The sequence below is a fragment of the Caretta caretta genome, chromosome 15 (genome assembly GCF_965140235.1).
Source record: "Caretta caretta isolate rCarCar2 chromosome 15, rCarCar1.hap1, whole genome shotgun sequence".
In the NCBI taxonomy this organism is placed as follows: domain Eukaryota; kingdom Metazoa; phylum Chordata; order Testudines; family Cheloniidae; genus Caretta; species Caretta caretta.
Genome location: NC_134220.1, coordinates 17,056,840 through 17,078,237, shown reverse-complemented (window position 1 = coordinate 17,078,237; position 21,398 = coordinate 17,056,840). Strand labels below are relative to the sequence as shown.

The following is a 21,398-nucleotide window of genomic DNA, read 5'->3' as shown; positions in this document are numbered from 1 at the left end:
ACCAAGGTAAATGTTTTCCTCAAATTAAAATTATATGTGGCCCTTTTGATCTGTGGAAGATGTCTGAGTTTTGCACAAACTAGAATTTCCAAACAATGTAGCCGGATATTAATAAGGTATTTTCAGTTCAGTTAGGAAGAAAAGCACCTTTTATTACAGTGCAATGGAGTCAGTCACATCCTTTACAAGACAGCAGGAATGTTTAACCACAAGCATGAAAAAAAGCGGTTAGACTTGTACTGTCTAGAAAAGATATTTTCAAAGCTGCTGATATTGATGCATGGTTTTTAAACGGGCTGTTTTCTCCTAGGTGGGAACAACTCCTCTAGCGGAGTCAAAAAAACGAGTTAGAACTTTCACATTTTGGGAATGTTGGTGTTTATTTCCCACCATTGTGGATGAAACCCACATTTTCAGGTTCCCAAGCCAATGGATCTCAGGGATCCTCCAGAAGAAAGGGATATCTATCTTCATGGAGACTCCTAGCCAATATCCTGCCACCTGGCTCCATTAGGCCCTTGACAGTATGGTTCCTTCAGGAATCATCGTGCCAGGTGCTCCAGAAATCTTCAAATGTTTCCACCCCAGAGTAGGGGACAACAGCCTGTGTCACAGCAGACTTATTCTATGTATCCTGTGTTGTAAGAGAATTGAAGGGAGCTTGACTACCTACTTCCCCAAATATATCCCTTCTACAGACTTTAGACTCCATGGTGTCTGGGGTTGGGGGAAACAGACTTTTGAGGCTGCATTCACTCCTGTGCCTCCCCTGTGCTTCCAGCCCTCCCCTGTAATTCAGAAACACTGATTCACATCTGTGCATGAAAGCAGGGTGGAATCAAGGAAGCTGAAAATTGAAAGGTTTTTACTACATAAATTTCATTCATTATGTAAACATAGTTGTTACCTCTCCTGGCACAGAATAATAAATCTTTCTTTTCTCTGACAGATACATTATCATCAGATATTCCCTGGGCTTAATACCAAGGGAGAACTTTTCTTTTAAAGCAACTACAAGAAGGGGACAACACAAAAGGTATTATATTTCTACACTTGATTACAGTCTGTTCCTCTTCTGTAATTTTCTGCTTTGATACCATTTAAGGGTTTTAATTCATTAAGCCCTTTTTTAGTTTTAATTCTCTTTTTGTTCCTTTTTAAAATTCATTACTTCTTACTCTACTAAAGACCCTAAATCTGCTACTAGGGCAGCCCTGTAAAAGTGGGTGAGAGAGGAGGAAGGGGAGGTTGTAGTCAAGGTGAGAATCCAAGTTCTGTGAAACAAACAAAATAGACTGTCATTTCAATTTTTGGTTCAGAAACTCTATAGTGACTGAGCCAGGGGTGATGATGAAATTCAAGCCCTAGGTAAGAACATTCCTTACCAGCTTGTTCTTCCTTGATTCCACCCTAGCTGGTTTCCTAAAGTGTCCATCTCTTCTCATTCCCAGTTTCCTAACTCTCTCTCCTCTGAAACTCCCGTTTATCTTCCATTCACCCTTGCTAGGGTGGTAATTTGTCCTCTGCCTGGGTGACCTCCTCTTACAGCCATGCTTCCAGGGGGTGAAGTACAGCGTCTCTTAGGCAAAATGGTATTTTCTTGTGCCCTTCACAGAGATGTCTACCCTGTGCCTAAACCTGGCCCTGGTGAAGTCACCTAAAACTGGGGTAACAGAGCTCCAAACTGTTGCTGAGTCAATCCCAAAATGATTGTTTTGAAATCTACTCTGATTAGAGTTGAAACACGTAGAAATGAAATCAAAAGCCACATCCTTTGTCCAACAGACTAATAGGAGTAGTAGCACTAACATTCTCAGCTACTATGATTTCAGCTTCCTGTATCTTTTTAATCTGGGTGCTTGTGCTTCAAAAATTCCATTATTCAGCAACAACAGTGCATCAAATATTAAAGTACCGTAGTTTCTGTTTGTTTTCCTGAAATATTATTCCATTCTATGCACTGTTTTCCTTGTCTCTGTCTAGGTGAATTAGAGCCTTAGCCAAGGATTCTTCTAAAAATAACTTGACTCTGAAATAGCTCTTCCAGTTCTTTAAATTACCAAGTTTCATATCACATTTCTGATTTTACTTCTTCCCCCTCACATTTGATTGTTATTTTTGTTAAACATTGTCTCTGGTTTATGTGAAAAGCTGGAGGTGTATGTAATTCATATTAAAGTTCTCAAATTCTTTGTAGGAAGGATTCTGAAGAGTTTATTTTGTACTTAGTGCTTGGATTTTCTTTGCCACTTATCTCTATTACGTATGTAAACTTAATAAAAATGAGTTAAAAGATGTTTATTATAGCTAAAAACCTGTTTAAACAGCCCAGGTTTTTGGTGTAGTAGTGGAGAGAATTTATTATTAAACATTTGAAGTGGCTAGACAGTAAAAGCAAAATTTAAAACTTTTCCCACTCCTCAGCATAAGCATCAACAGAGTAGTTATTAAAAAGGGATGGTTAAATCCAAAGCTAGTTTCTTCAAGCAGATCTTAGGTAGTCACCCCGAAGCTAAATATCTCTATTTCTAAACAGCTGCAGTTAGGCCCTAGTGAAATATTCAGCTGGAAGGAAGACAACCCACTGACGGGGAGCTTCAGTTGTGAAAAGCATTGGGAGATCAAAGGACCTCGAGATTAAGATACACAAATAATGCAAAAAGAAAAGGAGTACTTGTGGCACCTTAGAGACTAACAAATTTATTTGAGCATAAGCTTTCGTGAGCTACCGATGAAGTGAGCTGAAGCTCACAAAAGCTTATGTTCAAATACATTTGTTAGTCTCTAAGGTGCCACAAGTACTCCTTTTCTTTTTGAGAAACACAGACTAACACGGCAGCTACTCTGAAACAAATAATGCAGCTATAGAAGGAAAGAGGGCACTGTATGACTACATTAGCCTGGAAGGAAGTAACTGGACTTTCCAAAAGGTTAAGTGGAGCTAGGCTCTAATCCAGCTCGCCTCTGAAAATTTGGAGTGGTTTGGACTGGAATCTGAACTCTGTGGCTCAGGGCAATGTTTAATTATAATTGATCCCCTCTTTGGTCTATGCTCCCAGTGTATTAGTGGCAGGAGCTTCTATATACATAGCAGGTTTCAGAGTTTCTATATACATAGCACTTACAATCATTAAACTACCTGAGGTGAGTATTGAACCCCCTACTGCTATCAGTTCTTTTTTCACCAGAGATATTAGTCGAGCTCCTGGACACAGCTACTGGATTCCTTGGCTTTCAGCTGAAGCTTTGATAAAAAAGGAATCTTCTCTATGCTCAATCTCTCTTCTGTTTGCCCCTACTAGGGAAACCAGGCAGCCCCAAGATCACTTCTGCACTCTGGCTTTTGCAGGGCTGTTGGTGATTGCTCCTTTGCAATAGAAGCCAAGAATCCATCAAGGACAGCACTTTGTACTCAGTGAGAGAGGGGAAGCTCTTGTAACTGAAACATGTTAGTAACCAATCTATAAATCAAAGGTATAAATAGTTGGGGTCCAGTATGTGTCTGAACATTGCACTTGCAAGGAGTCAGCAGTCTTCTAGACTGGCCAAATGGCAAAGCTTCCAGCTCCAACCTTAACTTTCTGCTGCCAGGGATTGCAGTCCCAGAAAAAGTACATGTCTTCAGGATGGCTGGCTAAAGTGAACTTTAAACCCATGCTCCTGCAGCCTGTGGTCCCCTGAAATGCCAGATTCCCTGTCCAGTCAGATACATGGCACAAAACTAGGACTAGCCTTATTTTTGGCTACTTTGTAACTCACATATTGCTGTTTACGTTTGTAACAATTTACTATTTGGTTTGTAGAGAGACATCCCTGAAGCATTTTAAAACTGGGGCTTTATTATTCTGATTGAGTGGAGGAAAGAAAACATCTCACCTGTAATTATTGTTCACTGAAGTTTCGAGTTATACCCCTGCCATCTTTCTCATACAGTTGGGGACACATTTTGCATTCTGCATGCTTTTCCAAAGTCGGCATGAAAATGGATCTGATTGTTACTGGCTGCAGGTTTTGCTGTATCACATCAGAGCCTAGCCTGCATATTCAACTGATAAGCAGAGCCATGATTTTATAACACCCACATTTTCAGAGGGCTCTCTAATTTTGAACACCACAGATGCTGAATGTCGTACTTGAGATACCTATGGCGTGGTTGTCAGAGCTGCTGAGCACACACTGCTCCATTTGAAGTTGTCACAGGCCCGATGCTCTGGAACTGCTCTGTATGAAGCCAGATAGTTGTCGCCAGGGCAAGAAGCCTTTTCAGCTATGGCCTTCCTGGGTCTGACCTCAGAGCATTCAGCACCCGTGTTCTCACTGTGCACTTCCTGCAGTGACTTTCCAAATTGTATGAACAAGGCATAACGTTATTCTCCGAAGGCTAAATTCTGCTGTTGGTGCAACACTCATGTCAGTGCGTCAGTATGCAGAGCAGACCACGGCCCTGTGCTTGGAAGATCAAGTGCTAAGTCTCTGCTTCCAGGAGCCACCAATGTCTTGATCCCCAGAGTGGAGAAGTTAATTGGCAGGGTTCAAGACACTGTTTCTGCTCCTCAAACAGGCAGCTAGACTCTGGACCAGGATGTTGTCATTGTCTGTAACAAAGACTACTCTGTTGGCAGTGTTAAGAAGACATTTATGTGCCAGAATCCATCATATGAAATGATGGGTCTTTGAGACCGCGATTAAAATGTATCTGTTTTTCCTGCTTTTGAATGCTTGTGCATGAACAGGCTGATTATTTGAGTTGTCTAGTGAGCTGAGTACATTTGCTTCTTGCACATATTATTCATTATTTCTTAAATATATATTTGCCTTGTGAAACGAAAAAGCTGCAGTGTTATTCAGGGAGAACTGGATTGTAAACAGATGTATCTGTATTGACTGAAGGGGAGCTGCCTCCTGCTTTCCCCAGCTCTGAATTTGGTCCATAAGATTACAGAAGACAAGTAAAGCACTGATCTGTATGTGTTTACCCAAGCTGGAATACCTCCAACTCCAGTGTAGATGTATCCTTAGAATGGGACAGACAGTTCCTGGAGAGAATTAGAGCAATTGGGTCTCATTCTGTTTTCACCCTAACTTTACGCTGGTGTAACTGATTTCAGTGGCATTTGCCTGGTTTAAAATAACATGAGATCTCAATTTGTTCCTATTTCTCAATGAGAGAGAAGCTGCCATAAGGGAGAGTAACGCTGCATGAGTGGTTGGTAAGCAGTTAAAGTCTGTTTGATTTTGTAGCTTCAGGAATTCTAAGCCCGAATATTGACTTTTTATCTGTCAGAGCTATTATTTGTACCTGTTTTTTCAGACCCCCTGAAGAGGTGGCGAAGAAGCCACACATTCCAGAGGAAGGTGGGGGAGAGATTTATAAAACAAGATACATGTTCAGAGAAACAGAAAAAGGGATATATTTTTTCCTCTGTGCAAAAAGAGCCATTAGAAAAACATGTTCTGAACTCTGCAGGACAACAATTTTTCTGGCAATACAAATTGGTTCATGAGGGAGAAACACCATGGCAGATATTTATTTGATTCAGACTTGTAAAAAAATATTTTCTGCTTTGATACATTTATTTCCCTTATTGTCATAAGCATTAGTGGAGTTGCCCTCATAAATCCACTGAGAAGAGAGCACTAGAACTAAACATTTGTTGTTAGTCAAGAATGTATGTACACAGTTTTATTGGAACTAGCCTTTCTTCCACTGTAATCTACAGATCTCGTTTAGCCCTGCACTTCTACAATACATATATATATAAAAAAAGCAAATATCTCAATAGCCTGAAATCAAATTAGGTCCGTGTTTATCTACATGTAAAACACCTGACCCACTCTGCCTCCCTTGAATGCAAATAATTTTACTGATAAACAAAGCTAGACTGTGTGCTTTGGATCTGAGATTAAGTAGCTTCGTGTTTTTATCTACATGATACTATTTATAGAATCAATTAACTCCTCATCTTTGGGATAAGTGGTGTGACACATCTGTTGCTGAGCTCAGACACACTCCTCTGTAGGGTCACAGTTTGATTTCTTCCTCTCCCCTCAAAATAACCACTTTTTAACTAGTATCTATTAGCTTAAACACCTGCCTTTGGACATCATTATTGCACTATTTGTATTCTGTGAAGCTGGCCTAGGTAACTGAATGGCTTCCCTTATCCCTGCTACTTGACATTTTTTTCCTTTGCCATTACAATCACATTTTCTATGAACGGGTGAGGCTGCAGGCTTTCCATATCCTGCTGCAATGTTTTTGTTGCTGTACTTTGCTGCAGAAAGGGTCTTCTTGCCTGTGACTGTTGAGATCACTCCCTGCTTGCCTACTCTCTTGATCTTGAATTTTTCAAAATGGTGATTAACTATAAATGTTTGGACTCTAGCAATTCACCACTTATAATCAACCCCAGAGCATGATGACAGAAATGTTAGTTTTCAGAGTAGCAGCCGTGTTAGTCTGTATTCGCAAAAAGAAAAGGAGGACTTGTGGCACCTTAGAGACTAACCAATTTATTTGAGCATGAGCTTTCGTGAGCTACAGCTCACTTCATCGGCTGCAACTTCATTCGATGAAGTGAGCTGTAGCTCACGAAAGCTTATGCTCAAATAAATTTGTTAGTCTCTAAGGTGCCACAAGTCCTCCTTTTTTTTAGAAATGTTAGTATAGCAGTTCTCCTTGGAATTGTGGTTCCTCTAATACAACCAAGTCTTGAAGCCAAGACAAATGGGTGACACTAGTTTAAGTTTTTAATTGTTTATACAGTCTTGTGATTTTTATCAGAATATTTATCTCTAAATATAACCACACCTTATTCAAGTTATAAAAAGCAGTTTGACCACAAGCACACAATATTAATGAACCCATGGTATCAATAGTCCTTAAAGTGCATGAGTCTTGACGGATACAAGTGATAGAAATGCAATGTGAACTAAAGGCTGTGTTACTTAAGAGCCTGATCCTGTTATCTTTTCTTAAGTGAGTAGCACTTGCTCCAGGAGTAAACCCATTGATTTTGATGGAACTGCTTGCATGAGTAAAGGTTGCAGAACCAGGCCCCATTCTTATCAGAGAGGACCATCTGTGCAGATGGAATATTTTAATTTAATATAACATTTTCCAGAATTAATATTCCCTGCATTGCTTTTGTTTTATATAATTATTTTAAGGAGCATGTTCTGGTGAAACAGTAGAACAGTAGCTTGTTCAGTTTGTCTCTGGTGCATATACCGTTTTGAGGCATGACAGAAGGTAAGGCATGTGGAGTCTTGCACGTCCATCCAAAAGACCAAAGCACCATCTGGATCATTGGACCGCAGAAGACTACAGATACTGCTGACTCCCTTGACACTGATGGGTCCCTCTAGACAGACTCTATTGGTACGGATTACCACTATGGTATCACAGGAATTCCATTTTTCTTAGAGACACTGGAATCCCCACTACTCGATACCAGCATCTTGGTACTGATCACATCTCGGTTTCCTGAATTCCCCGTGGTACCGAGACACTCACCATCGGCTCCCTTATTTGCTCCACCTCTATCAAATGAAGAAGAAAAAGGCAATGATGATAACATATCTTCTCTCTATGCAGAACTCCCCAGGAGAATGTCAAGAGACCAATCACCTAGAAACATTTACAGAGCCACAAGACTGACATGACAGACAAGACCCACCCAATTGTGTTTACACCCTTGAGTACCCTCCCAGTGACCATACTGGGACCGCTGGGCAGCCTATAGGCACTAGTTCTCACTGTAACTGTGCCTTAGTGGGTCACAACTGAGGATGCCCAAATTGAGGATGAACTGCTGAGAAATAGGGCAGATACACCCCAAGACTGGTGGCTAATCCCCCATAGGATATACCAAACCAGCAACAAAAGTAAACTTCTTTTTCACCACACTGGCTAACAAGGAGTCATAAAAGCAGTTTTCTTGAGCATTCCAGTTCTTATATCACCACCAAAAACACTGGATTCAGAGATGAATGAACCAGTCTCATCAAATGAAAGGTTCTTCGGATCCCAAAAGACCACCCACGCACCCAGGTCAATATATATCTTAGATCTCCCCCAAAAATCACACTGATGCCAGTCCTTTAGTATCTAAAATCTAAAGGTTTATTCATAAAAAGAAAGAAAAAAAGGTGAGTTAAAATTTGTTAAAGGAATCAATTACATACAAAAATGGCAAAGTTCTTGGTTCAGGCTCGTAGCAGTGATGGAATAAACTGTTGGCTTAAGTCAAGTGTCACGGAGTTCCCGGGCAATGCTCTGGAACAGCTCCCTACGAAGACAGTCAGGACTCTGGTGAAGTCTCCTCTCTATGAGCATGTCTTCAGGGCAAGAAGCTCACATTGCTTCCACCTTCCTGGGTCTGACCTTGGAGCATTCAGCATCATCTGCCCCTCCGTGCGCTTCCCACAGCGAGTCCACCCAGGCAGGGTCCTGGGGAAGCCAGAGGGTCCTGTACCCCAACTTCGCAGTCAGACATGACTCTTAGCCAGCCAGTAAAACAGAGGTTTATTAGATGACAGGAACATGGTCTAAAACAGAGCTTGTAAGTACAGAGAACTGACCCCTCAGCCGGGTCCATTTTGGGGGGCAGTGAGCCAGACAACCACGTTTGAACTTCACTCCACGTCCCCAGCCAGCCCCAAACTGACTCACTCTCCACCCCCTCCTCCTCTGGGCTTTGTCCCTTTTCTGGGCCAGGAGGTCACCTGATTCCTTTGTTCTCCAACACCTTTAGCTATCACCTTGCAGGGGGGAAGGGCCCAGGCCATCAGTTGCCAGGAGACAGAGTGTTGGCCATTTATGTACACTGGCCCTTTGCTCTGCAACAATTACACCCTCTTATCCCACCACCTAGAGACCTAAGAAATGCATAGGGGAAACTGAGGCACCCCTACAGAATTCAGAGGAAACATTAAGAACAGTCCCACTTTGTCACATCATGATGAAATAAACTTCTGGCTTAAGTCAAGTCTCTGGAAAACATCCACAGCTTGGATGGGTCATTCAGTCAGAGCTTCAGTTTGTAGCAAAGTTCCTCCAGAGGTAAGAAGCAGGATTGAAGACAAAATGGAGGTGTTTCAAGGACCTTTTATAGCTTTTGCCCATGTGGAGGGCATCCCATTGTTCTTACTGTGGAAAATTACAGCAACAAGATGGAGTTTGGAGTCACATGGGCAAGTCACATATTCATGCCCAATTTTGCTCAGTCACTGCAGGAAGCCATTACCTACACTCCAAACAGCACATTTACATGACAGTCCACTCAGTGTAGGTGGGCATCTCCCATGGTCCATTGTCAACCAAGTGTTTTTTGATGAGACACTTAATTTGAATGGTCCCTCCAAGATGTGCTGGCTAGCTACCTTGTGGGTGGTACCGTAGGAGCCAACATTTGAAATCCAGGTACAGAGCCAATACTTATAACTTCAAATACAAAAATGATACATGCATACATATAGCATAATCATAACCAGCAAATCATAACCTTTTCATAGACACCTCACTTGACAACCTTTGTACAAGATTTGGTGCAAATATATAACAGTGGTTGAAACAATGCTTTATGTGGTCATATTGTAATCAGATAATGCACACCCTTGAGTACCACCCAGTGACCGTATTGGGACCCGTGGGCAGCCTATAGACACTAGTTCTCTAGGCTCTCGAATGTCTCACATAGGGATAGAGGAAAATGATCTCCCTCAGCTTCCCTTTCTAGATCCTGATCCCCAAGAGGAGACTTTTGAGGAACAGGAAGCAAGACTGGATAAATAAATTATTCCAGCAACAAACATTTCATCATCCTCTCCAGACTGAAGCCATTATGCTTACTCCACCAAGTAAGGCAAAGGACTTCAAACAATTTCAAGACCTCACCAAGAGAGTGGCAAACTATCTTTAGATATCCCTTGAAGTAAAGAAGTTGCAACAAAAGCTGCTAGACATTCTCCATGTGTCCTCATCAGCTCATATGCTACTCTTCCTGATCAACGAGGCCCGACTGGACCCATCCAAAATCATCTGGCAAACACCTGCCATGATACCACAGAGGGAAGGGTTTCTACTCCAAATACTTCCTGATACCAAAACAAAAAAACAGAAGATGGAGACCCATTTTGGATTTGAGATCACTAAACAAATATGTAAAGGCACAAAGATTCAAGATGTTCACATTAGCAGCAGTAATTCCATTGCTGGACCAGGGAGACTGGTTCTCGGCCCTCAACCTACAAGATGCCTATTTTCATATCTCAGTTCAACCAACCCACAGGAGGTTCCTGAGATTCACCCTGGGTCAAGACCATTTTCAATACAGAGTGCTTCCATTTGGCCTATTGTGCACACCCAGTATGTTCTCAAAAGGTCCTATCTGTGGTAAATTAGGTCCTGTCTTTGCAAATTAGGAATCATGATATATCTGTTTCTAGATGATTGCCTACTCAAAGCATACTCCTTAGATGACACCCCATCAGCCATGCAGAAGACTACAACTGAACACTCAAAAATTGACTCTGACTCCAGTACAATATGTGGAATTCATAGGAGCCTGTCTAGATGCAGTGGAGGCCAAAGCCTTTTCCCCACTACATAGGTTCAATACTCTAACCAAGCGGCGACATGACCCTGCTGTTCCTAGGCAGAGGAACGGCCATGGGGGCTCCATGTGCTGCCCCCACCCTGCCCCGAGCACTGGCTCCGCAGCTCCCATTGGCCAGGGACCGCAGCCTCTGCCTAGGAGCAGCAGGGACATGTTGCTGCTTGTGGGGAGCCACCTAAGGTGAGCGCCACCTGGATCTGGCACACCAAAAGCCCTCCCATGCCCCAACACCCTACCCCAAACCCTCTCCCACACCCAAACTCCCTCCCAGAGCTGGTGCCCCGCACCCTCTCCCACGCCCCAGCCCGAGCTCCCTTCTGCCCCCAAATTCCCTCCCTCTTAGTTAACTGGAATTTTTTACTTACCGGCACCCCGCATTCCCTCAACATGCTGAATAACAAAGCTTTTATTTTATGTTGTTTTTGTATGTTTTCATGAACGTTGAGATTCTGGAGAACAAGATCTCAACTTCAGAGAGGTGCTGGTATGATGTACCAGCTCAGTCAGAGTCCTGCATAAAATGTGTAAATATTAAGAAAAGATATAAATTGTTATGGTATTCCTGAGAGTATAAATAAGGTGTGATCTACACTTTAAAATTGTATCAATCCAACTATTTTGGTTAGGGCTGTATATTTTTTTTTAACTGAAATAGTTATGCTGGTACAGTTCTTAGTGTGCATGCAGTTACAATGGTAGAAAGGTGCCTTATGTTAGTATAGTTTAGTTAGTATATTGTTGTACAAGAATAAGCTATACCAGCATAAGCACTTCTGTACTGGTAGAACTAGGGAGGTTGTACTGCTTTAACTATACCAGTATGATTAAATATATACATCTTTTATGTGTAGACAAGCCTTAAGATGCGCTGGAATTAAATGGCATGAAAGAAAATTTAGTCTGAAAAACGGGAGGGAGGGGTAAGCGCTATTGGATTGTGGAATAATTTCCCAAGAGAAATAGTTCAATGTCTGTGGTTAGTGTCTTTTAAAACTGCACTGGGTAATATATTATATACAGCAGCGGTTCTCAACCAGGGGTCCGCGAGCTCTTTCAAGAGCCCGAGCTGCAGCACCCCCACAGGGCTGAAGTCAGGAGCAAAGTTTGAAGCCCCAATCTGTGGCGCCCCCGTGGGGCTGAAGCTGGGAGGCGTGGGGCTCAACAAGCCCCAATCTCCAGCGCCCCCTGGGGGCTGGAGCTGGGAGGCATGGAGCTGAATCCCAGAGCCCCAAGCCCTGGTGCTCTCCAGGGAGCAGAAACCCTGAGCACATGGACAGAGTTGGGGACATGAAGGTAAGATCTGTCTGGGCCGGGGACCTGGCTTCATGGCTGGCAGAGCCATTGGGGAACAGGGACCGCAGGAGAGCCCTCTCGGCACACAGCCCCTGCACCCTGAGCTTCCGCTCTCCCTGTGCCCTGAGCTACCCCCATGCCCACACACAACCCCAGCTACCCCTCCCTGCACCTTGAGCTACCCCGATGCCTGCACACAGCCCCTAGCTACACCTTCCCTATACCCTGAGCTATGTTGTCCCTGTGCCCTGAGCTACCCCCATGCCTGCACACAGCCCCTAGCTACATAGGCGCGGGAAGAAGAGGTATGGGGGGCTGCTACTGGCCACAAACCTGCCCCAGCCTCGGCCCCCTTATCCCTGTCCATGTCCCCCCGCTCCTGGAGACATGGCCCTGCTCCTGGCCTCAGCTGATGGGGGAAGGGGAGGCACAAGGTAAAAAGTTTGGGGATAGTTTTGCTGGCTTTCAGCACCCCCACTATAAAAGGCATTCCAGCACCACTGCCTAGCTAACCCCCGCCCTGCACCATAAGCTACATTCTCCCTGCACACTGAGCTACCCCCTCCCTGCATTCTGAACTATCACCCTGCCCGCACAGCCACAGCTACCCTCTCCCTGCACCCTGAGCTACCCCCCTGCCCGCACACAGCCCCAGCTATCCCCTCCCTGCATCTTGAGCTACCCCATCTGCATACAGCCCCTAGCTACCCCCCTGCCTGCACCCTGAGCTGTTTTCAAAGATTTTAAGCTAAGCCCCCCACCTTTGAGTTATAATTTTTGGTTGTGCCCCCCACCCCCCAACCCAGACAGGTGGGTGGCCTGCTGAGGTGAATCGGGGGTGGAGGTGGCATTCCCTCTCTGGACCCCACTGTGCAGAGCTGGCTCGAGCCCCGCTGGCTCCTGCCCGGCCCTCCCACCCCCGCAATAGACATCAAACTATGTCTATGCCCAAGGACCCTGCCCCGAGGGCCCCCCCGCCCCCGCTGGGCCCTGGAGTTTTTAATAGCATATTGGGGGGGCCTCAGAAAGAAGGAGGTTGAGAACCCTTGATATACAGGACAATCTTGTTTTGGCAGGGGATGGACTAAGTGATGTACAGAAATTGTTCTTAATTTCTATATTACAATTCATCAAAAGGCTAAGATTATACAGTGCCTTTTTCATCCAGCGACCTCAAAGTGCTTTTGTAAATGTGAATTCTGTCTTCTGAAGAAGGTGTCAGTAAGCTAGTTACTATTATTCTCAGACAAACTGATGCACAGATAAGTAGGCTGAGTAATTTACCCAAGTTTTCACAGCCTGTGTGTGGGTGAAGTGCGAATAAAACCCAAGAATCCTGGTTCCCAGCCCCCTGCTTTATCCACTAGACAGGCTCCCTTTGTGTAAGAACGTGTAAGCATGTTTATATGTTACACTAATTCTGTTTATCTAGCCATTGCAGCTTTTCATGAGTTAATATGTGATTTCTCTGCCTTTAATTTGTGAGGTTTATTAGGGAAAAATTAATTTTAAAACTCACTGGGAAACCAGTGGTATCTCATACCTAACTATTAAATTGCCACTGACTGAATTAAAGAACCTTTGAACCTTCTGATTGTAGAAATCTTGAACGTCTTGTATTGAAACTTTATTTTTCCTGCTGGCAATAATGAAACTGGTGAGCTGCAAGCTTTGTTGACTTATCCATGCAATACAAACTGTAAAAAAAATCCAAAGTTCCTTCCCAAGGAAGTGTCTGCTTAGTCTTCCTGTTAGCACTTCCACTGCCCTTGTTCCTTCCCCTGTTGAAGGCTTGTTTCACAGACTGCTTCTATCCCCAGTAACAAAAAAACCCTAACCAGCCTTTTTGTTTCTTTTGACACCAACACAATATGTCAGCCTATGCCTATGAGAGAGCTATATTGAAATAGCTTTCTTTGTGAATTTCTCATTGCTATTCATGGGTGGGGATTGTCGCTTAAGGGTCAAATTAGAACGCAGTCAACCAGAGCGACGACAGTGAGTGGAGCCAGCCTCCAGCTAGATTCCCCCTCCAAGTTCTGAAAAGCTGTTAACTTGGAGTTCATCACATACATTATATATTGGTTTTGTAAAATGCTCTTTTCATACGCACAGGCTGAATTCTGCTGAGTTTGTTCCTCATAGTCTATACTTTGTGGGCTCACCTTTTGCCCCATCTCATTACTTTCATCTTTGTCTGCATCTTAGGTCATTTGTGCCCTTTCTGATGAGCTGTTGATCACTAGTGTTGAACTTCCATCATTTTAAGGAAAACTACTTATTTGAGTGAGATGGATTTTCTGTTATCTTCACTGGGATTATACTGTAGCAAACTTGTAACCCTTGACCCAAAGGAGTTTCAGCACTGAATCCTCCTACAGGGAGAATTTTATAAAGAGCAGATTAGAGATTCTTTGAGCTACATGTAGCTTGTTAGCTCCAAAGATCTGCCTTCATTCAGGTTCCCTGTAGGACTGAAGTTCAGGTGGTTACTTTAAACAGATCAAGGTAGTTTGTGGTTGCAGGCTGTAGCATAGTGTGTATCATAAAACTTGACCAACATCAGTGGATGTTATGTTGGGTTAAATTTCCAACATGGGTGCCTAAAGGTAAGCACCTAAATAAATGGCCTGGTGTTTTTTGTTTTCCATTGTTGCTGAGCATCCCCATCCTCGTAGAACTCAACTTGGAGGTGGGATATTTACACTTCTGAAAATTGGGTAACTCAAGTGCCTAAATATGACTCTGAGTGCCTGACATTAGACCCCCATGTTTTGAACACTTTGGACATAATGTCAAGTTGTACAAGTTTCTGAATCCTGAGTTCCAGAATTTTCAGCCCATGTAAGACACTAGCAATAAATTTCTCCAGTAACAAGTAAGTATTTCCATTGACAACATGTTGGCCAATCTGGCTGTCAGGATTAGCTTCTATAAATGTGGTTTCTCTTTTTCTTCTGAGTTATGCAGAAAATGCTATATATATATATATATATATATATATATATATTTAAATGCTAAATATGTAAATATATATATATATATAAACTGTGACATTCATTCCATATGGAAAGGAGGACATTTGGAATGACCATGTTTAGAAAGAGGCTCTTGGAGCACTAATGCCTCAATAACTAACTTTTCTTCTCCTTCCTTCTATTGTAGCTGATTCTGCTTGAGGCTGCTGTCCTGCTTTCTCTACACTTTTCTAGTCTTAGTGGGTGATGTTACAGCATCTTTAACATTCAGACCCTAATACTCTACTAGGTGTGTATTGCTTGGTTTTCATTGCATGATTTCTAATGTTGCATGGGAGATAGCATTCACTCTAATGCTGCTTGTGTACTCTGGCAACTTTTAGCAAATAAACTGTGAATCAACAGACTTTTTCAATCCCAGTTTTCTGTTATGTTATTCTTTCTCTCCTTCAGATGCACGTAGCTACTATGCCCATACATACACATACATATCACGTTCTGTTTTGCTTTCTCTTATTTGCCTATATTCAGGATACTTCTTGTTACTTCCCACAGCAGTATTCCCTGTTAGTAGGACTCGTTCCTGCTTGGATGCAAACTGGATTGTGAGAGCAGCAGCAAACCATCAGAGGGGCTGAGTATGTTGTTATTCATGAGGTGAACAGGCTATGCAGGCTACTGGGCACACAAGAAAATGGTCACATGCCATGGGATACTGAGGAGCTCTCTGAGAAGCACCTTTTCCTGAGAAGGTTCTGACACATCTCTGCCACCAACTGGCAGACCCTGCTCTGTTTCTAACTGCAGCTCGCTCAAGTACCCACTATTCTTCATTCGCAGGAGGAATAACTGTGAATCCTATACCTGCATTGACTGGAGTGTTTAGGCTAGGATTTTCAAAGCAATGTAAGGGAGTTAGGTGCCCCCACTGAATTTCAGTTAGGGTATGTCTCCATTGTAACTGGAAGTGAGTCTCTTATATGGGTAGACAGACTCATGCTGGCAGGGCTCAAGCTAGTGTACTGAAAACAGCAGTGTGGACGTTGCAGCTTGGGCAGCAGCTCAGGATCCCAAGCCCGCCCGACCCCCTGGGTCTGAGTTTGGGTGCTTAGCCCAAGTCTCTGCTGGAGTTTTAAGTGACCACACCGCTATTTCTTAGCATGCTAGCTCATGGTCTGCTAGCACAGGAGTCTACCTAGGGCTGGGAGGCTGGCTCCCAGCTGCAGTGTAGACATACTCCTAGAGATCAGTGCCTCGCTCCCTCAGGCTCTTTTGAAAACCCCAGGCAATACCCTTCCTCCACCCCCACCAGACCCACTCTCCCATTAGTCCAGAATGCACAATTCAGTGAACAATTAGGGCTTTACTCACATTGCTGAGCACAGTGCAGAGATATGTACACAAAAGAGAGAGAATCTGGAAGTCTCTGCACAAATCCTGAACAAACACAGAGGACTGCTCACTAGCACGTTGACTCTTCGTAGGACAAAATTCTTAGGGACAAATCTCCCCTTTGCAGAAGACTAGCAAAAGGCCTGTGCAGTCCATAAATCTCAAAAGTTACATACCGTAAAACAGGGCATGAGTTGGATGTAAGTGGTGCATAGCTCTTTTGCCGGTCCTTTGCATCAGGGGGAATTTCACCCTAAGTGATCACTTAAACCAGGGGTTCTCAACCTTTTTCTTTCTGAGGCTCCCCACAACATGCTCCAAAATCTCCAGGGCCCCGCTGGGGAGTGGCAGGGGGAGGGTGGCTCAGGGCTCTGGGCTGGGAGGTGGAGAGGAGGTCTCAGGCATAGGTGTAGTTTGATGTCTATTTTGGGTGGGCAGGGGACAGCAGGGGTCGAGCCAGCTCTGCACGGGATCTGGGGAGGGAGCGCCACCTCCACCCCCTGACTCACCTCAGCAGGCCACCCCCTGTCTGGGTTGTGGGGGAGGGGTCGCAACCAAAAATTGTAACTCAAAGGTGGGGGGCTCAGCTTAAAAAGTTTGAAAACAGCTCAGGGTGCAGGGTAGCTAGGGGTTGCATGAGGGAAGGGGGGTAGCTAGGGGCTGTGTGCGGGCAGGGGGTAGCTCAGGGTGCAGAGAAGGGGGTACCTAAGGGCTGTGTGCAGACAGAGGGGTAGCTCAGGGTACAGAGGTTGGGTAGCTAGGGGTGTGTGCCAGGAGGGCTCCCCCTGTGGTAGATGCTCCCTGAGGGCTCTGCCAGCCACAGAGCCGGGTCCCCCCGCCCAGATGGCTTTTACCGGCTGCATGAGCAAAGGGGGCTGGGAGCTGGGGAGCAGCTTCAACCCCCTGCAGCAGCGGGAGATGAGGGAACACCGTGGCTGTCTGCTCCGTGGCACCAGCCAGAGCAGCAGCTGTCCCGCACTGCCCAGCTCTGGCTTCCGGTCTCCGACCTGGCCAGGGGACGGGGAGAGAAAGAGGTGGAGAATGAGGGTGGAGTGCCCCGGGTCTTCCCTGCTCTTGCACTGTAGTTTGGGGTGGGTGAACACCTCTGTGTCCCCCAACTCTGCCTATAGGCTCAGGGCTTCTGCCCCGGGGGGAGCACCGGGGCTCAGGGCTCCGGAATTCAGCCCTCCTGTTCCCAGCTTTGACCCCACAGGGATCGCCGGGAATCAGGGCTTCAATCCCGTGGCTCCTGGCTTCATCCCTGCAAGAGGTGCTGGGGCTGTGGGTTTTCGCGTGGGGCCCCGCGACCCCTGAAATGGTTTGTGGACCCCCCTGGGGGCCAGGGACCCCCTGTTGAGAACCGCTGACTTAAACAACTAGTTTTTGCTTATGTTGACCCATATGAGGCAGCTTGGTGCATTGATTCTAAATATGAGCAATCAGAAAAGACAGATCAATTTACTGCTAGTCTGTATTCTAGCTGTAATACAACATAATAGGACATTTAGAATCACATAGGTAGGACAAAATAGATTTGCTTTTGTCAGCATAGCCTTTGACACTCTTTGTGCAGTTGTTTGCTGTGTTTAAAGTAAGTCTCTAGAATTGCAGCACAAGGAATAATCTTTACCTGGCTGCTATAGTTTAAATATTTTTCATTTATTTATAGGGTTTTCCAGCACACATTAATTTATTTACAAATGGTAGCAAATTGCAAGTGGCAGGCTGCCTAACTAACTTCATGAGTCAGTACTTTTTTTTTCTAGAAAAGACTGCTGATAGTGTAAATTGTTCAAACACTAGGTAAATAATTGGAAATGCAATCAACAGAAAGCAAGTATTTATCTACTAATAAATCATTTGAAATGCATATGTCAGTCTTTGTCCAACCGTTCTTAAAAGGCATTTAGTGATTCTGCTGCTGTTTCTGCCTAGCAGTCAGAATTTTTATGGTCACTAATTGTGCATTTATTTTCTGCCTGTGTTTCTCTTTGCACAAAGAAAAGAAACACAATATCTATGGTTGCAAAGAGGCTCACATGTTATTTCCTTCATGGAGAGCTATAGGATACTCTAGAGATTGATATTATTTATATCATCTCATTTTTGCAGATGGGGAGAGGTTTTCAGTTGCGTGGCATTAGCAGCCATTTACATTTATTCAAGGATTTTCTGAAGGGGAATCTTTGTCACGTGTTCTCAGAGCATGGCTTGAAAAGTGTACAGCAGCTCAGTGATCAGCCATGTCTTTTTCCTTTGTATTAATGACACCGCTGCTTCAAGTCATCAGTTGGGGGGAGGAGGGGCAGGCAGGACTCTTCATTTTTCAGACTTTTGTTGTTAGATGTTCCTAAGGAGAAAGACAGTGTGAACTCTCTAGCATTTTATTTTTATACTGCTAGGGGAAAGTAGATTTGTAATTTGTTTAAAGTAATTTATACCCCATTTTGGTGTCCTCTCCTTCACCTCACTCCCAACTAATTCCCTTTTTGTAGTTAGACTATGGAAGCATCTTATAGGAATATTTCCAGAGTACCACAGAGATAATAGAAACAGGTGTTCTGGAGAAAGCTTTGTTAGCTCAGGCCAAGAGAGATGCTTGTTGATCACTCAAAACCATTACTTTTCTGAATCTCTAAATTTTGAATGAGCTTTAATTCATGGTAGGTTCATCTGCTAGAGGCTCTGCTTCAGAAAGATCTTGAGTTTACTGTGCTTCCTCTTAGAGGCTATTAGAGGAAGCAGGGTAAGCTTTGTAGTACTGAGTTTTCCACAAAAACAATGAGGAGTTTTCCACAGGAACTCAGCTTCAACCTGCTCTTGAGTTGAGGAATGTAGGGGAACATTTGGAGAGGTGACACCAGGACTTCAACTCATCACATCTATTTTCCTCCTGTTAAAATCACATATGGCAGATCTCTATTTATAGTCTGCGGACCACTGTACAGTCCACGAACCACTCCCAGGGGGTCTGAAGAGCTGCTAACAGTGGGGAGGTATCTGTCAGTTTTCAAACAGTGATTTTTTTCTCCATAGGGACGCAAGTTCAGGACTCTTAAGATTTCCAGAGGATTTTTGGATCAATAAATTAATAAGACGCTTGTCTGCACCCTGGTTTGTCTCTGCCAGGTGTTCCTTTGATATAAATTCAGCCATGATCAAACTTGTGGATGACTCCAAAATTAGAGGGGTACCAAATAAAGGATAGAACCAAACTGCTCTGCAATGATGGGAGATTAGAAAAGTGAGGGCTGCAGACAACAACCAGGGGAAATTCATTCCTAACAGATGAGAAGCCCTACAAGTAGGAAGAGGAAATAAACAGTACAGCTACAGAATAGAGTTACACAAACCTTGTTCTCCATGCAGCAAGTGCACTGCATATCAACCTAACCTCTGCTACTGTATCGCAATTTGACAGCATTTAATAGAAGTAGGAGAAAGGAATGATTTGCTGCTTTCTGCATATGGTATTCCTCGGTGTTCTTCAGTTCATACACTGCAGTATTAATGCAGACTTTGAATGTTTACATATCCCTTAGTTCTGCATGGGTGCAGAAGGGATGTGGGAGAGGGAACAAAGAACTTTCTCTTCCCATGGCACCCTTACAGAGCAGCTCGTTACAGACTAGCACAGTCAATCCGTAAGACTAGCATGGCTGGTGGTGGCAGTCTTCCATCTGCCAGTGAAGAAGGTTGGTTGCAGGGGAGAGTGCATGTCTACAACCTGTTAAAGGTTGGTGGATCTGAGTTAGCCAGAATTCCTTCCATGGTTCCAGCTGCAACTTGAGCCCCTCCACACCTCACTACTGCAGGGTTGTGCCTTGAAGACACAATCCAGCCCAAAGTCTACAAAATACCATGAAGATTCTATTGTGAAATGCCAAAAAAGAAGAAACAAGCCATTGAAGGAAATTAGACTTGTTATGGTGACAGTAGAGGTCTTCTGTTTTTCAGGCGAGACTGAAGAAGAGTGCATAATTCCTTCGCTTTTCCATACAGAAAAGGATCTTGGGCTACTCCTTAGGAGTTAACAATAAGTTGCAGGGCTGCAAGAGTACTTGGTGGGTTTTTTGTAGATAGATAACAAAAGGAACTAGTGGCTTATAGGTTGAGCAGGTAACTATACCCTCTGAATCACATAGAAATGGGATAAAGCCCTTTGAAAGGACTTATTAAGAATTGTTTTAAGTACTGTAGCTTCTGACAAGACAGGAAACTTGCTTGAATTGTGGGGAAAGCAGATAATATTGCCTTGTGAGTGCCTGAGTTCCAGATATTGTAAATAGTGTACTCATTATAGTTTAGTTTCAGTAAAGAGATTGAATTGAAACCACCATGCATCTTTACATAATGTCCATAATTCTTATATCAAAATATTTTGACTCTTCATTAACTTTATACATTTGCAACATCAGTGGGAAGTTGAGCTTCATGCATCACACACATGCTGAGAGGGCTTATTATGGAGAACATCTTAAAAATGACATAGTCAATGCAGAGACATCTCAAAAGAAACTTGATTGATTTGCTGTGTTTTTCCAACATGTGGAGACAAGCAAACCTGTACATTTTCCATGGAAAGTGTCCTTTTGTTTTTCCTCATTTACATTAGTAGCAAGCAGCTGCATGACTGACTGCTATGTGTGAAAATTCTCATTGGTTATCATGCATGTAAATACCCTGGTAATACAATCTGAGAGAAGGTGGTGAAATCATGGCTTAAAGAAACTTCATCTGTAATTGTGGAGTCTGCATTTAAAAAGCATGTTCTGTGTTATAATTTGCCACCCCTTTCTCTCATTATAGCATGAACATATTTTTGTCCAACTTGCTAAATTTACAAGGATCCTTCAAAATGTGTACCCAATTAGTGACGTTGCTAGGACAAATGAAGTATAAAACCAATAAGGGTGTGGCATTTGTTGTCCAGAAGCATGAAGCTTCACTGTTTGAAAGCTTTAACTATTATCATCCATTCTGTGAAAGACAAAGATGCCAGATGAATAGTTATAAAGAATATGTTCTTCCAGCAAAAAAGAGAAAAGTAATATTATCTTTATATCCTTTTAAAAGTACATTATTATTTGCACAGTGAAATTAGTTTTGCAAGAGG

At 43.6% G+C, this 21,398-nt stretch overlaps 1 protein-coding gene across 16 annotated transcripts in view; it reads left to right on the top strand.

Moving 5' to 3' along the window:
* Positions 1-21,398, top strand: part of ARVCF (ARVCF delta catenin family member) — a 446,960-nt gene that overhangs the window by 185,742 nt on the left and 239,820 nt on the right. For 10 of the 16 annotated variants that reach the window (XM_048822053.2, XM_048822054.2, XM_048822055.2 and 7 more), the window contains 2 exons: positions 950-1,036; positions 15,078-15,179. The exons of 3 other annotated variants lie outside the window; for them this stretch is intronic. The gene's annotated coding sequence lies outside the window, so the exon portion shown is untranslated. The remainder of the gene's footprint in view (positions 1-949; positions 1,037-15,077; positions 15,180-21,398) is intronic. 3 more of the 16 variants (XM_048822065.2, XM_048822062.2, XM_048822057.2) reach the window with 2 other exon arrangements.